General features: G+C 41.4%; 1 long non-coding RNA gene across 9 annotated transcripts; it reads right to left on the bottom strand.

Moving 5' to 3' along the window:
• Positions 1 to 301: 301 nt before the first annotated feature.
• LOC119330088 lies at positions 302 to 8,901 on the bottom strand. Of its 9 annotated transcripts, none has more exons than XR_005159904.1 (11): positions 8,635 to 8,901; positions 8,429 to 8,509; positions 7,618 to 7,708; positions 7,249 to 7,300; positions 5,580 to 6,946; positions 5,430 to 5,503; positions 3,258 to 3,379; positions 2,206 to 2,308; positions 1,708 to 1,778; positions 1,525 to 1,603; positions 302 to 676 (listed from the first exon to the last, which is right to left on the bottom strand). It is a non-coding gene; the product is annotated as an uncharacterized LOC119330088 (long non-coding RNA). The 9 variants fall into 9 exon arrangements; XR_005159901.1 differs by having other exon boundaries at positions 1,708 to 2,308; positions 5,580 to 5,632; positions 6,824 to 6,946; positions 7,264 to 7,300; positions 8,635 to 8,898; XR_005159899.1 differs by having other exon boundaries at positions 1,708 to 2,308; positions 5,580 to 5,632; positions 6,824 to 6,946; positions 8,635 to 8,898.
• Between the last annotated feature and the right edge of the window lie 4,297 nt (positions 8,902 to 13,198).

Raw genomic sequence — 13,198 nt, forward strand, 5'->3', positions numbered from 1 at the left:
AGAGTAGAAACATAATAAGGAAAATCCAAACACAATGACAGCAGAGACGGTAAAACTATAAGGTCATAGCTATTTGGTATACTAATAAGTGCGTCACTACGCAACAACAATTGCATTAATTCAGATATAACTCGAAGTACGTTACTATTTCCAATGAGCATGCAAACCATTTGAAGGTCAAATGTTAAAATATAATCATTTTAATTTTGCTTTTGAAGAGAACATCTAGCATTAGTATTCGGAGTGCACACAAACACTGCCCCTTAGCACAAAAGGTACTGGAGAGGACATATAGAATCAATGGGTTGAAACTTCACTCCAATGCTTATTGCGAGGAATGATCTAATCTGCTTTAACATTTTGCCAAATGGATGGTAATTCAGGCAAAGTTTGCACTGGTTTACAAAATATTTTCTTCACAAAAAATGGTTAAAGCTAAAAAGGAACAAATTTGCAAACACAAGCTGTAGCTGCTCATCACACAAATATACTTTAATATAGGCACAAAAACAGTGGTGCACATCCCTTTCAACATCGTGGTGACAGAATCCGTTCCGCTCTTGTTCCTCACTCCACCTCATAAGCTCTAGCGACCTCACCGATCATCCATGTGTGTGCCTCCTTGCGATAACCCCATCCTTTAGTCGCCTTGTTGCTCTGAATCCGACATCCCATGCTAGCAAATACATCACAACAAAGGACTGGATAAACAGAGTTCTTTAATGTTACATAGCAGCTCATACTTCATTTGACAAAGATACAAATATATAAGATTTGTAAACCAGCAAATTGGAATCGAACGCAAATTGCACATAACTGAAGGAGAAGGTACCAAAAACAACATTGTTGTCATATAATAGTTGCAAGCCTTCATTTTTACAGAGTAGATTGATTATTGACAGGTTTAATTATGTTGACCAAAAATATAAGTTAGTATAGAGTCTGGTATTGCACATCAATGGATCAAATGCTTTTTGTTATGTCTCATACGATGAACAGTTTGGAAAAAATGGAAGACTTGAAAGTTTTCTATTTAGTATTTACAACTACTATAATAATGCACTTCCTCCATCCCAAAATAAGTGTCTCAACTTTAGTACAAAGTCGAGACACTTATTTTGGGACGGAGGGCATAGCTAAAAAGAATATACGTCTAGTTCTAATATTAATATTTTTATATAGCTAGCAGAATACCTTTGTGCTATGTGATTTAAAACAAAAGATATCAGATTATTTAAAAAAAACATCTACATCACCTTCATGATGCCTTTTCAATATAAACTACACAAATTGCTTCAACTCGTAACAAATGTAATGTGCTCTTCAAGGTGAAAAAAATATAAGATGTACGTACTTATTCCTTATATTGTAGCACTTGTTTGTTATTCTGAAAGAGTTGTTCATTCCCTTCCCAAAATACTTAGCGGACATCCATGTATAATACACATGGTTGTCTTAAGAGAGTACTGAAGTTGGTTTTTTGTTATCCTCCAAAAGATAGAGTGCATTGCACACTGTACTTACCTTCAGGGAGAAAATAAATGAATAGAGAAGCCATCTCCTCCAGCCTGGAGATCTTCTCAAGCACAACCTCATACTTCTCCTGCAAAACAGATTCATAGTTCAAACATCTAGCTTCGTTATGCATGCAACTACTCGGTACAAAAATGATAATTGAGCCTGAGAAGTCCGCTCCAATTTCAGTACCTTCAGGAACAACACTTCCACGTCCAGCTAGTTGCTGCCTCGGTTCACTCCATACAATGATAAATGATAAACTTGTGTCACATTTACTACAGATTAGAAATCAGATAATGCAATAAAACATTCACATGAAGGAAACCATTAGTAAATCAAAATACAAACATATGTGCACATCTCATTTTTCTGAGTTATGATAATATCTCAGATTGATAGTCTTGTAAGAATAGCAGTTGCCATCAAGCATCAAGTAAACAATTGTGAACAAGTATCAAAGAGCAAGATTAACATGTACTCCCTCCGTCCCATAATATAAGAACGTTTTTGACATTAGTGTAGTGTTAAAAACGTTCTTATATTTTGGGACAGGGGGAGTAGCAGACAAATTCAGCTGCATTACTTGATTTAACAACATTCCAAGGCATCAATACAATAGCAACTCTGTTTGACAGTACAAGCTTCAGTGAATAAACACAACAAAAGATCAATTTGCAAGCACCATACCGAATAATAAGGTCACCAGGAAAGTAACCGTTCCTGGTTCCCCGTGGTATAGCGCTTAGGCCACTTCATAGCATAGACAAAGCAAGATATTGATTTGCATCACCTAAATAATAGTAGTATAAAACAATCAATAAACACATATCCTTCTTATTATCAATCAAAAGTACTTGAAACTAAAATTACAGAAGAACATTTATCTCCTAAGAGCATGACCTAACCACATGCTGAATCAAATTGTCATAATTTTTGGAAGTTTCATCATTTCCCAAACTTGTTATTTCTTCCTCTCTGTCTCAAAACTATCATAAATCCATATCTTTGATCTAAAATGGTCTACTTTCTTCATAAAGCAATCAACCAAGACAAGTACTACCCTATGACTAAATATTAAGACATTTTTGTTGTTCAAATTGAACTACAAAAACTTCTAATATTTAGTTACAGAGGGAGTATCTTTTAAGCATGAGTATAGATAAGATATCAAAAGCTCTGTAGGAGAACAAACATGGGAATGTTTCGAGAATTAGCAAGACTAAACATCAAATATGAATTGTGTGCAACTTGTAGATCTTGTAAAGAGTATATAACATCCAAATGAAAAATCAAAATTACTACGTTGTGCATCATGACTATTGAGAAAGAAAACAAATATGTGGTCTAAACAATCCAGAAGATTTCTCTGAGCCTACAAAATTTACTTTGTTGCAATACAAACGTAAAGAATGGCGCGATAAGCAAAAAAAATAGCGGCACAAGTAATCCGTGAATAGGTGGTATTTAGATCGTTTAATAGACTCATTATGTGAGTATTCATACTAAATAAAAATCAATACCAGAACTAAATCATAGTAAATAGATCTGGAGTATTTTCTCTGAAAAGGGCATTCTATTGGACCATGAGAGAGACTCACAACAATAGAACTGCAGCTACAACTGATAACAGAGCAGCATTTTTATACACGGTCCGAAGAACAGTAAGATTCACTCACATGAACCCTAGATCGATACTACTGAATTACGGAATTTATAAGCGAACGACAGCTCGTGTTTACCTTGTTCATCGATGGCACTGCAGACTGGATTTTCCCCTTTCCTGTCGTCAGCATGGTGGAGAAGAGTTCCCTCCGTGCACTGATTGATATTGAGTCATCAGTTGCTTTCAAATCACAAATAACTACATCAAACAAAGATGAATTTAGTTAAAGGATGCCTATCCGGCATACAATGAAATGTTGATTCGACAACGCAAAGAGCAATAAATATTGATTGGTGCAAGTTTGAAGAAAATAAATCTAAATCAAGTCATACTTGAATCTTAGCAAAGCAAATGGTCAAATAATATACGTATGAGTGGTAGAAGAACATCAATGGCCCATAGCAGATTCGCGAAACAAAAAACAGGATCCAGAACGTCCAAGGCAAGGCCTATAAAAAGAATATGCTACACACAAGAAGATGTACTCTTTGAAATGTAGCTATATGAAAGTATCACTTTGATAGCAAAGTACCAGGAAAACAACAAAGACAAAGAAGGACCGCTTCTTTGAAACCAGCTAGACCTGAAAATCTCCCCCCACATGATGTGAGCAGCGCCAACAAGCAAATCAACAGCTCACTTGTAAGGCATAGAAGAAACACACAAAAAGAAAAGGGTTTTTATCAGTTTTGCCCTCGGTTGTACTACACTACTCAGTTTTGCCACTAAAAAGTTTCATTGCTCAAAAAATGCCACTGTTCCGTTAGACATGTGCTCAAAAAAGTCATTTTTCACTGTTAACATCATGTCAAAGGACGTTGACCGAAGGTAGATGACGAAAATACCCCTATCCCGCTTGTGAACTATCCTCTCTTTGTTTGAACTGTGGGCCCACCTATAAGGTGAGCATGAAAAGAGAAGACAAAAACTGGTGGCAGGGGGTTTCGAACCCAACACCACGACCTAGACAGGCGCAAGTGCTAACCAGCTGAGCTAAGGGAAAGCTTTGGGGTAGAAGGAAATATATGTCATATATCCTTTAGGTCTATAATATTCAAACAGAGCAGTATATGTTATCGTTTCTTGTTGCTCGCTACTCCATTTCTCCAGCTAGCTAATTCATGCATCACACACTAATTGACAACAATAACAAATACAATAGCAGGAGCACATGATTTTCTAAATTTCTTTGCCTGCCCATTTTTGTGAAAACAAGACAAACGCAACAAGGTTTACAAACTTCACATGTGCAGCCTTTTTTACTTCTAGTATCCTTATCCATCCTGGCCATCAGAACATGTGTACCAAATTGCACGCGAGTATCAATAAGGCACCAGTCAGCTACTACAAATTCTATACAAAAAATTCCATCTCTACAAGCTACTATGAGCCACACACGCACCACACTAAGAATTAGCATACTCACTTCAAGGCATCACGGGAGGTGGCGGAGCTGCCGAGTCAGGCGGGAGAAGCGCCGGAGCTGCCTGCCTTGAGTGGCGGTGCTGGGTGGGAGGCAGCGCCGAAGCCGTGACGGGGTGGTGCTGGGCGGGTAATGCGGCGGCTGCGGCGAGTGGAGGGCGCCGGAGCTGGGCGGGCAGCCTGGCGACCGGTGGTTGCAGTTGAGGATTGGCAGGCGGTGGCTAGGGATTGTGGTTCCGCCTAGGGAAACTGATACGAGCAGGCTAGGTATTGGATAAGGCTAAGTACATATGTTTTCTAGCAAATCCTTCGATTAGGTGTGGTGCTTAGCTTGCCCGCTCACCACACTCAGGTCCCTAGTTCGATCCACCTCGTCGCTCTTTTTCCTTGTAATTTCTTTTCCTAGTCCTTGACAAGTTGGGCCCACACTATGGAGAGAGATCTTGCAAATGAGACCAGGGACATTATAGTCATACAACATGGTCAACATCCATTGACCTGATGGTAACGGTGAAAAAATGGCTTTTTTGAGCACGCGCCTAACGGCACAGTGGCATTTTTGAGCAGTGAAAACATTTAATGGCAAAACTGAGTAGTGTAGTACAACCGATGGCAAAATTGATAAAAACCCAAGAGAAAAATAGGCCCCACCAGAATCCATAGAAGTGACAAAAAACCATGATTCCATCTCATAGTCGACCCAGCTAAGCAAGAACAAAAATACAAGCAAACAGTAATATACTCTTTGATGCCAGGCCTCTACCAACAAGAGCGCAAGCAAGCAAATGGTTGGAGAACTGAGAAGACAAGAAGAAAAGGGATCGACCTGCAGAACGATGACCGACGTAGCAGGACGAATCGACCAGAAGCACGAGCACCCGCAGACCGCAGTGGACGAACCTGCAAGGGAAAAAGAGAAAATCAAGGATGAGCTCCAGGCAACCACGACTGGGAAGGTCAGGGAAAAAACACGTACAGATCGAGGGCCGCAGCAACAGATCCGGCGCACAGAGAACAAGAACAGAGGATCTCCAACAAATACGATCCAAAATTAGTTAACAGGAACACTATTTTTTTGAATATTTGTTAGTAGCAAACGTGAAATGAACAAAAAAATCAAATGGCTAATAAACCAACCAATCGTTCTGAAGCTAGTTCAGTAGGAAAGAACATTTAGCAAACTAAGATGAAGCTTTTTAAAAGTCCGGTGAGCATGCAATGGGCAGCACTGGATAAATCATTAACTCTAAACAAAAAGGATGAAAGAACAGAGAAAAGGTCAATTCACATGGGATAAATCATTAATTCTAAACACTACCATCTAATTTGGAGGGCCTCTGCTTTCATACATAGCTGATTCAGGAGGACATGCGAATCAAAAGTAGTCAACCTCACATAGAAGATAGAACTGCCCTTCCCCTGAGTCCCCGATTACTACTGGACCATGTACTGCTAAAAGCACAAGGCCAAAAAATAGAAGAAATAATCGGAGGACACATAAACTGAATTTGCTGCAATATATCAGAGGAAGAATAACATTTATTCCTGACTGTTGCGCAATTGTAATGTCTTCTCAACTAACAGAAGTACCCACGTCTCCCTTGACAAAGCCTGACCTCCACCCACGCTCGTCTCCCCTCTCATCTGCAACTGCTCGCTCTCGATATTACTTGTGATGCTTGTTGGCAGGAAAACGAATTATAGATTAAAAATTGTGCAGAAGCATAAATACATTTAATCCATGACACATACATAACCAATCATAATGTACAAAGCACCTTGTCCCAAAAACACATAACCAGTGGTTAGGAGCAGCAAGGTTCTAACCAAAATATAACTACCAAACCTATATGAGTAACACGGAAACCTCTAAAAATATCCTCTTAACTCATGGAACAGAGGATGTAAATCTCAAACAACATAGCAACAAATATATTTCTCCACAAATTAAACATATATATGAATGATGAGATATATTGCATAAGCAAGTCAGATAACCGTGAGATGTAACGTACTGTACAGGTAAGTGATCCAAGACTGCAGCTAAATTTCAGAAGAAAAAAAAGACACTGTTGAGTAGGCAATGGAGCACTAATATTGCAGAGAGTAATATTTCCTTGCAGCCGCACACCATGTAGGCATAGATAAATAAGACTGGGGATTAAATCAAAAGAAAGTGGAAGGGAGAGAGAGAGAGAGAGAGAGAGAGAGAGTGGGAACCTCTTCCATCTTTCTATATGTTGAATCTCCATAGCCATCGTGGTTTTTATGATTCCCGTCGCCTCTTCCGAAAGCAGCTAAACCAATTATCTCATCAATCATTGCCGACAACGCCTGGTAAAGCTGAAACCACAAATGGGGATATGAGAGCCTTCCTATGAAGGTGTGCATAACCAGAAATATTATATGTTTACATGAGAATAATATCCCACCAATGGTAGGCATCACCGAGCACAAACACTTCCATTGAGTTAAAAAAATTATTGGAGGGCAATACATAGGTAAACTTCAGAGATTACACGCATGTTCAGAATACTCAAGCAAAAAGGTATAGACTACACCTTCTAATATATGCAATACAATGTAAAACATCTGCATTGTAATAGGTGCAATAACAATGATCAAATAGGAAATTAGGATGATACCGTGGTATTCCCAACCTTTGATTTCTCTGCCAACGGGCCTATGCAATGGCATCTGTGAAAATTTTCAAAAGTAGTTCTGTAAGAACAAAAGAAGAAACTGACAAATCAAATAGTTCAATGATGACGCCATTATGTGATCTAGCATAACAAATATGCCACAAGATGTGAGACTTACATCATCCAGCACCTATCTACATGACTTTATTGTAGGAAATGCACAAATGACAGCTAAGGTCTAGACATGAATGAGTACTGATGCTAGTTTGAACTGATCCATGATTCAGAACTTAACAACAAATTAGAGGGAACAAGTACATATGAATTATCCAAACAAGGCAACCATGACAGATTCTGAGCTCGTTGCCATACCTTTTTGTCCCCACACATCCTAGCACTCCAGATGCACTGATTTGCAGACCATTTACTCAAAGTACCTTGCACTATTATTCAGAATACGACCCTGGATAAATCATACACATGAATATTAGAGCTAGTATGGTATGATATCCAAGCAGCAAACTAACTCAATGCTACCAGCATGTTTCCAACTAAATGCACTTCTGAGATTCTAGGAGATAAAACATCAAAATCGAAACTAGTGAATGATTTCATCATATGCAACACCCCAAACACACTGGAACAACCAAAAAGATAACTAAGCACATAAAAAGAAAACTAAGCACATAAAAAGACAACTAAAGCAAGAAATTAGCGATCAAATAACTATAAATTGAGTCGGTGACCTAGAACTCGAATATGTCAGCGACTTTGTTCGGCTAGTGAAGCTACCAGCAACAGACTGCAACAATGTGTGAACTTGAAAAAAGAGAGGAACAAACAGTATTTTCTATGTGAGAATAATGTACAAAAATGAGGGGAGTGATTAACTGATCGTAATTCCAACCGTCTATAGATTATAGACTCAGAATCTCAACAAATTAGACTATGATATTCTATCAAATCAAACGATATGTGTACTTCGAGATGTAAAAAAGAAGACTCTGTTCGGTCCAGGTGAACGCCCCTATAAGAAAGAGCTCGTTCTTTCTCGAGCAGTAAAACAAAATCAAAGTATACTACAAACTTCATTGATCTTGTCCCTCTAATTAATAATCCAAGAAGCGGCAAGTTAATTAGGATAATGACCCATGCATGGGGCTCGAAGGTGTGCTCCACGTACAGTAGGGTACGCGAACTCGGGCTTGGCCACGTTGACGCCATCCATGTCTAGCTCGTCCATCCCCGTCCAATCTTTGCTAACCTGCAAGAACGGACAGATCAGGCACTCAATCATGAAACCCGCCGGGATCTCCCTCCCTCCTCTCCCAGCAGCAGATCGAGATTTAGAAAACCAACACAAAAAGGGGATTCGGATCAGATTCATACCTCCCTTGTCGACGTGTTGGGGTGCTGCAGTTCTTGCCCTGCCTGCGGCGCGTACGGTCGGCATGTCCACGAGCTAGCGTTCCAGGCGCGAGGAGGGAGAGGGACGAATGGCAGCTCAGTCGCCATGGCAGCGGCTCAGTGGAGGTTGGAGTGGAAGGAGGAGATGACAGGAGGGAGTGGAAGGAGGTGGGAGAGGAGGTGAGAGGGCGGGGAAGGATGGCTTGCGGCGGCGGCGGACGAGGGAGACATGTGCGGGAGAGAGAGGTCGATTGGGGAGGAGGCGGCGAATGTGAGATGGGCACGTGTTGATCTAAGACGTGAAATTACGAAAATACCCTAGCGGGGGCACTGTAATATCAGCGGTGGCACGAGATCTTTACAGCGGGGGAGGGGTAAAACTGTTCATTGCAACAGTGCCTCCAGGTTGATCTGACGGCGTAGGTCGTCCCAGTGCTTGATCCGACGGCCTAGATCCGATCAAGCAACCAGATCCAACGGCCGGGAATCCAAACGGCTGAGGAGGCTGGAGGTTCACTGTCATCCTTATTTCTCGATGACACCCCTAGAAAAAAAATCCTTGTATCCCAGTTATAAACAAAGTAGCACATGTGGGGTTCCTCAATCTTCGATCTTTTTGATATGCTTGGTTTTTTTAGCAGATTTTGATATGCTTGGTACAACAACCACTGTGTTTAGTCTCGCATTTCTCCAGCCACACCGGCCTCTTCGACCACATCTTTGAAATGTGCCTCCTTGAGCCATTAGGCCTCGAAATGGAACATGGATGGGTCACATGTGTCATGACTTTCTTATTACATAAATATATGTTTAAATATGTGAACACATATTTTTATTACATGAACGATTTTCAGAATATGTGATGTTTTTTCAAAAAAAAAAGTACATGCCCATTTTATCTCTATGTGAGAACAATTTTATAACACAATTATTCCACATTTTTATATTTAAATCAATAAGATAGATACTATCTAAGTTTTATGGAAAAAATGTACTGTTTTCTAATAAAAGATGCCAATTTTAACATGGCCAGGCCGATGCTACTCTCTCCGTCCAGATTTTATTAGGCTCAAGAGGCAAAGCACAAAGGGCAGCGATCTGCGCCGGCGCACCGGCCCAATCGTTGGGCCGGTCAAGGCCCAGCCGTCCGATCCGCGAGCTCGAGCCATCAGATCTGTTCCTCGAGCCCCTTCCCCCGCGTTGACTTCTTCCTCTTCTTCTTCACCGCGCCCTCAACCCAGCCGCTCCTGCTGCCGGCGACTAGCCCCCTCACCTGGACCTCCTCCCCCCTAGTCCCACGCTGCTGGATGCGCTCTCCGTCCCCGTTGCCGCCAGTCGCCGTCCCCGTCCCCGTCGCGGCATCCATACTCGCCCCCCGGTCTAGCAGAAAGCCCATCGCCCCCTCGTAGCAAAAAATGGCACTGTCTTGAAGCACACCGGCACCCCTTGTCGTTGTAGCACCTAGCAGCCGTCACCGTCGCTGCACTGTCGTGTCGCCGACGCAGCTCTCAACATCGTTCGCTCGCTGCCATTGGCGAGTCAGGTTGAAGCTTTTTATCTCATCGGTTGAAGCTTTTCTCTATGCATGTTGAAGCTTTTCTCGCGGATTGAAGCTTTCCACCGTGTCAATTGAAGCTTTTTTCACCTGAGCTTGAAACTTTTTTTACAAAGGGTTGCAACTTTTTACTCTGCGGTTGCAACAAAAACACAGAGAGAGGCCATGGTCGTCGTTGAGGAGGATTTTCTCAATCTCTGTTTGAAGCTTTTTCATCTACGGGTTGAAGCATTTTGTCAAAATGATTGTAAATTTTCCTGTATTTCGTTGTCTGGTTGAAGCTTTCTTATCTATTGGATGTAGCTTTTTGTGTCCATGGCTGTAGCACGGGAAAACGTCGTTTGCAACTCTCACAGTATCGCGGTTGCAGCTCCTCCCTGTGGCCATGGTTGTAGCACGGGCACCTCGGTCCTCCCCGCGTTTGGCCTGTCGCCGGTTGCAGCAAAAAAGGGAAGATAGGAGGAGGAAAGGGAAGACAGGGAGAAGGAAGAAGGGTAGCTGCTGGTGCCACGAGGGGACGACAGCTCTGGACAACGCCGGCGAGGCGGGATCTGCAAGGTGGGAAGAGAGAGAAGACGAGCAGTTGGAGAGAAAGCTGGAAGGGGATAAGACCATGTGATTGGGACCCACACCCCACGTGTCGTGACTTGACTTGTTGTAGCGCGTACGCGTGGACGAGACCGGCGGAACAGTTCGGCCGGTGCCCCGGCCAGAAACGATTCCCAAGCACAAAGACCAACGAAAAACACACTTCGGGGAATCTCCTGCACCAAATGCGCGCATAACATTTCGCTTCTTGCGAGACGTAGGGTAGCCTCGCCTGCGCGCGAGCGCGAGATTGGGCCAGCCCGGCTCGTGGCAAGCCACTAGCAACAGCCTTGTTTTTTCTGGGTTTCTACGCGTTTTCTTTTACTTTTTACTTTTTTAATACTTCTAAATATTCTAAGTGTGTATATATATATAATATTTTAGATAAAACATTTTTAAATGTTAATCATGCATTTTAGAAAAAATTAAGTGCGTATAAAATATTTTCCGTGCATACAAAAATGTACAATGTGTATGAAAAAATAAACATAAAAATATAAGTTTTCTAAAAAGTATAAATCATGTATTTTAAAAATATTAAATGTGTATAAAAATGTTTCTGGTATAAAAATGTATTATTTGTATGGGAGAATAGATATAAAATATATAAATTTTCAAAAATATTAATAATATATTTAGAAAATGCTGAATGTGTATAAAAATGTTTCTGTTGTATTAAAATGTTCAAAATCTATGAAAAAATAAACATAAAAATATATATTATACGAAAATGTCAATCGTGTATTTGGAATATGCTAAACGTGTATACATAAAATGTTCTTGATGTATATAAAAAATATACGATGTTTATGAAAAAGGAAACATAAAAATATATAGGTTAAAAAATGTTAATCTTGTATGTCCTAAATGTTAAATGTGTACCTAATGAATGTTCCTGATGCGTACAAAAAAAGTACTACGTGTATGAAAAAAGTAGATGTCAGAACATTATATGAAAAAGGAAGGAAACCATGAAGGAGTGAGCAAAACCAGTAAAAACTATGACATAAATGAAAAAGATGATGAGAAAATAAGGAAAAAATAAAACCGTGAAAAAACCCGGCAGGAAAAACAGAAAGAAAAAATGAATCAAATGAGCAAAATTTTCAGGCGAGGGGAGCATATATCGCGCTACTTGCAGCGGCTACCACACACCAGTAACGAAACACCAGATGATAGCTCTTTTTTTACACATCACTCGTATAATTTTTTTTTTTTGAAATGAAAGGTAGATTTCATTCTACCTTATATATTTCAAAACAGGTCGTAGCCCGGAGACCGTAGGTCTATTACATGAAGCTTATATTCTACACCAAGGTGCATAGGCTATAAGCTGCCTATCAAACGGAAAGAGGAGGAGGAGGAGCACAAAGAAGTGGAAGAACGGGCACATCAGCAACATCAGCAGCCTAAACTACATTATGCATGTAAATTATGCAACCAAAGCAGGACAGCTTGTTTGCGATACGGACTCCTTGCTCGATGACTCCAAAGCTTCAGAAGATTTGAAGCGTACAACCGTGCATACGTTGGAGACCAGGTAGTGCCGTTGAACACCCTATCATTCCGGGCATGCCAAAGAGTGACAGCAGCAGCGGCGACAAGAACATGCCAGGCAGCTGATGTATGCCAGTGTTCCTGCGACATGCGCATAAACTCCAGGAGATCCTCAGAGCGCGAAGCAGAGCTCTCCAAACCGAACCTGTCCGAGAGAGCAGCATCGAGAGATCATCGCAAGATGATATGACCAATGGACTCGCGGGCTGGGCAGATGTCACAGTCAGCATGAGAGGCCACCGGAGTCCAGTTCTTCTTAAACATGTTATCCCTCGTGTTCAGACGCCCCCAAAAGGCCAACCATAAGAAGATCCGGTACTTAAGTGGGATGATAGAGTCCCAAACCCACATGCTGAAGCGGCCATCCACCCCCCGAAAGGTGAGGAGGTGATAAAAGTACGAAGTGCTCAAGGCCTTGCCATAAATGGACGAAGAACGGTTGTCTCGGTGGTGAGAGACAGGTTGAATATTAAGCAGAAGGGAGTGCAGATGGTGGAGCTCCTGGGCAGCAGATCTGGTGAGGTTAGGGTGCAGCTGAATATCCCAGACACCAGCAACAGAGAATTGCGAAGCAACCGAGCAGTTATTGTCCTTTGCAAAGGTGTATAGGGTCGGCAGCACCTGGAAGAGTCGCCCGACATCTAGCCACTTGTCATGCCAAAAGGAGAGATGGCATCCATTGCCCAGAGAGCCTCTGGATGCATAGAGCACCATAGGAATGAAGCATCTGAAACCTTTCCAGATAGGCGTATCCCTTCTGTGAACTCCAAAGCCCATGCGACCATTGCAGTATTATGCAGCAAACCACTGAAAACAAGGGACATTAGAGGGTTGCAGAACCTTGGC

This window comes from Triticum dicoccoides, chromosome 7A (genome assembly GCF_002162155.2).
Source record: "Triticum dicoccoides isolate Atlit2015 ecotype Zavitan chromosome 7A, WEW_v2.0, whole genome shotgun sequence".
Taxonomy (NCBI): Eukaryota; Viridiplantae; Streptophyta; class Magnoliopsida; order Poales; family Poaceae; genus Triticum; species Triticum dicoccoides.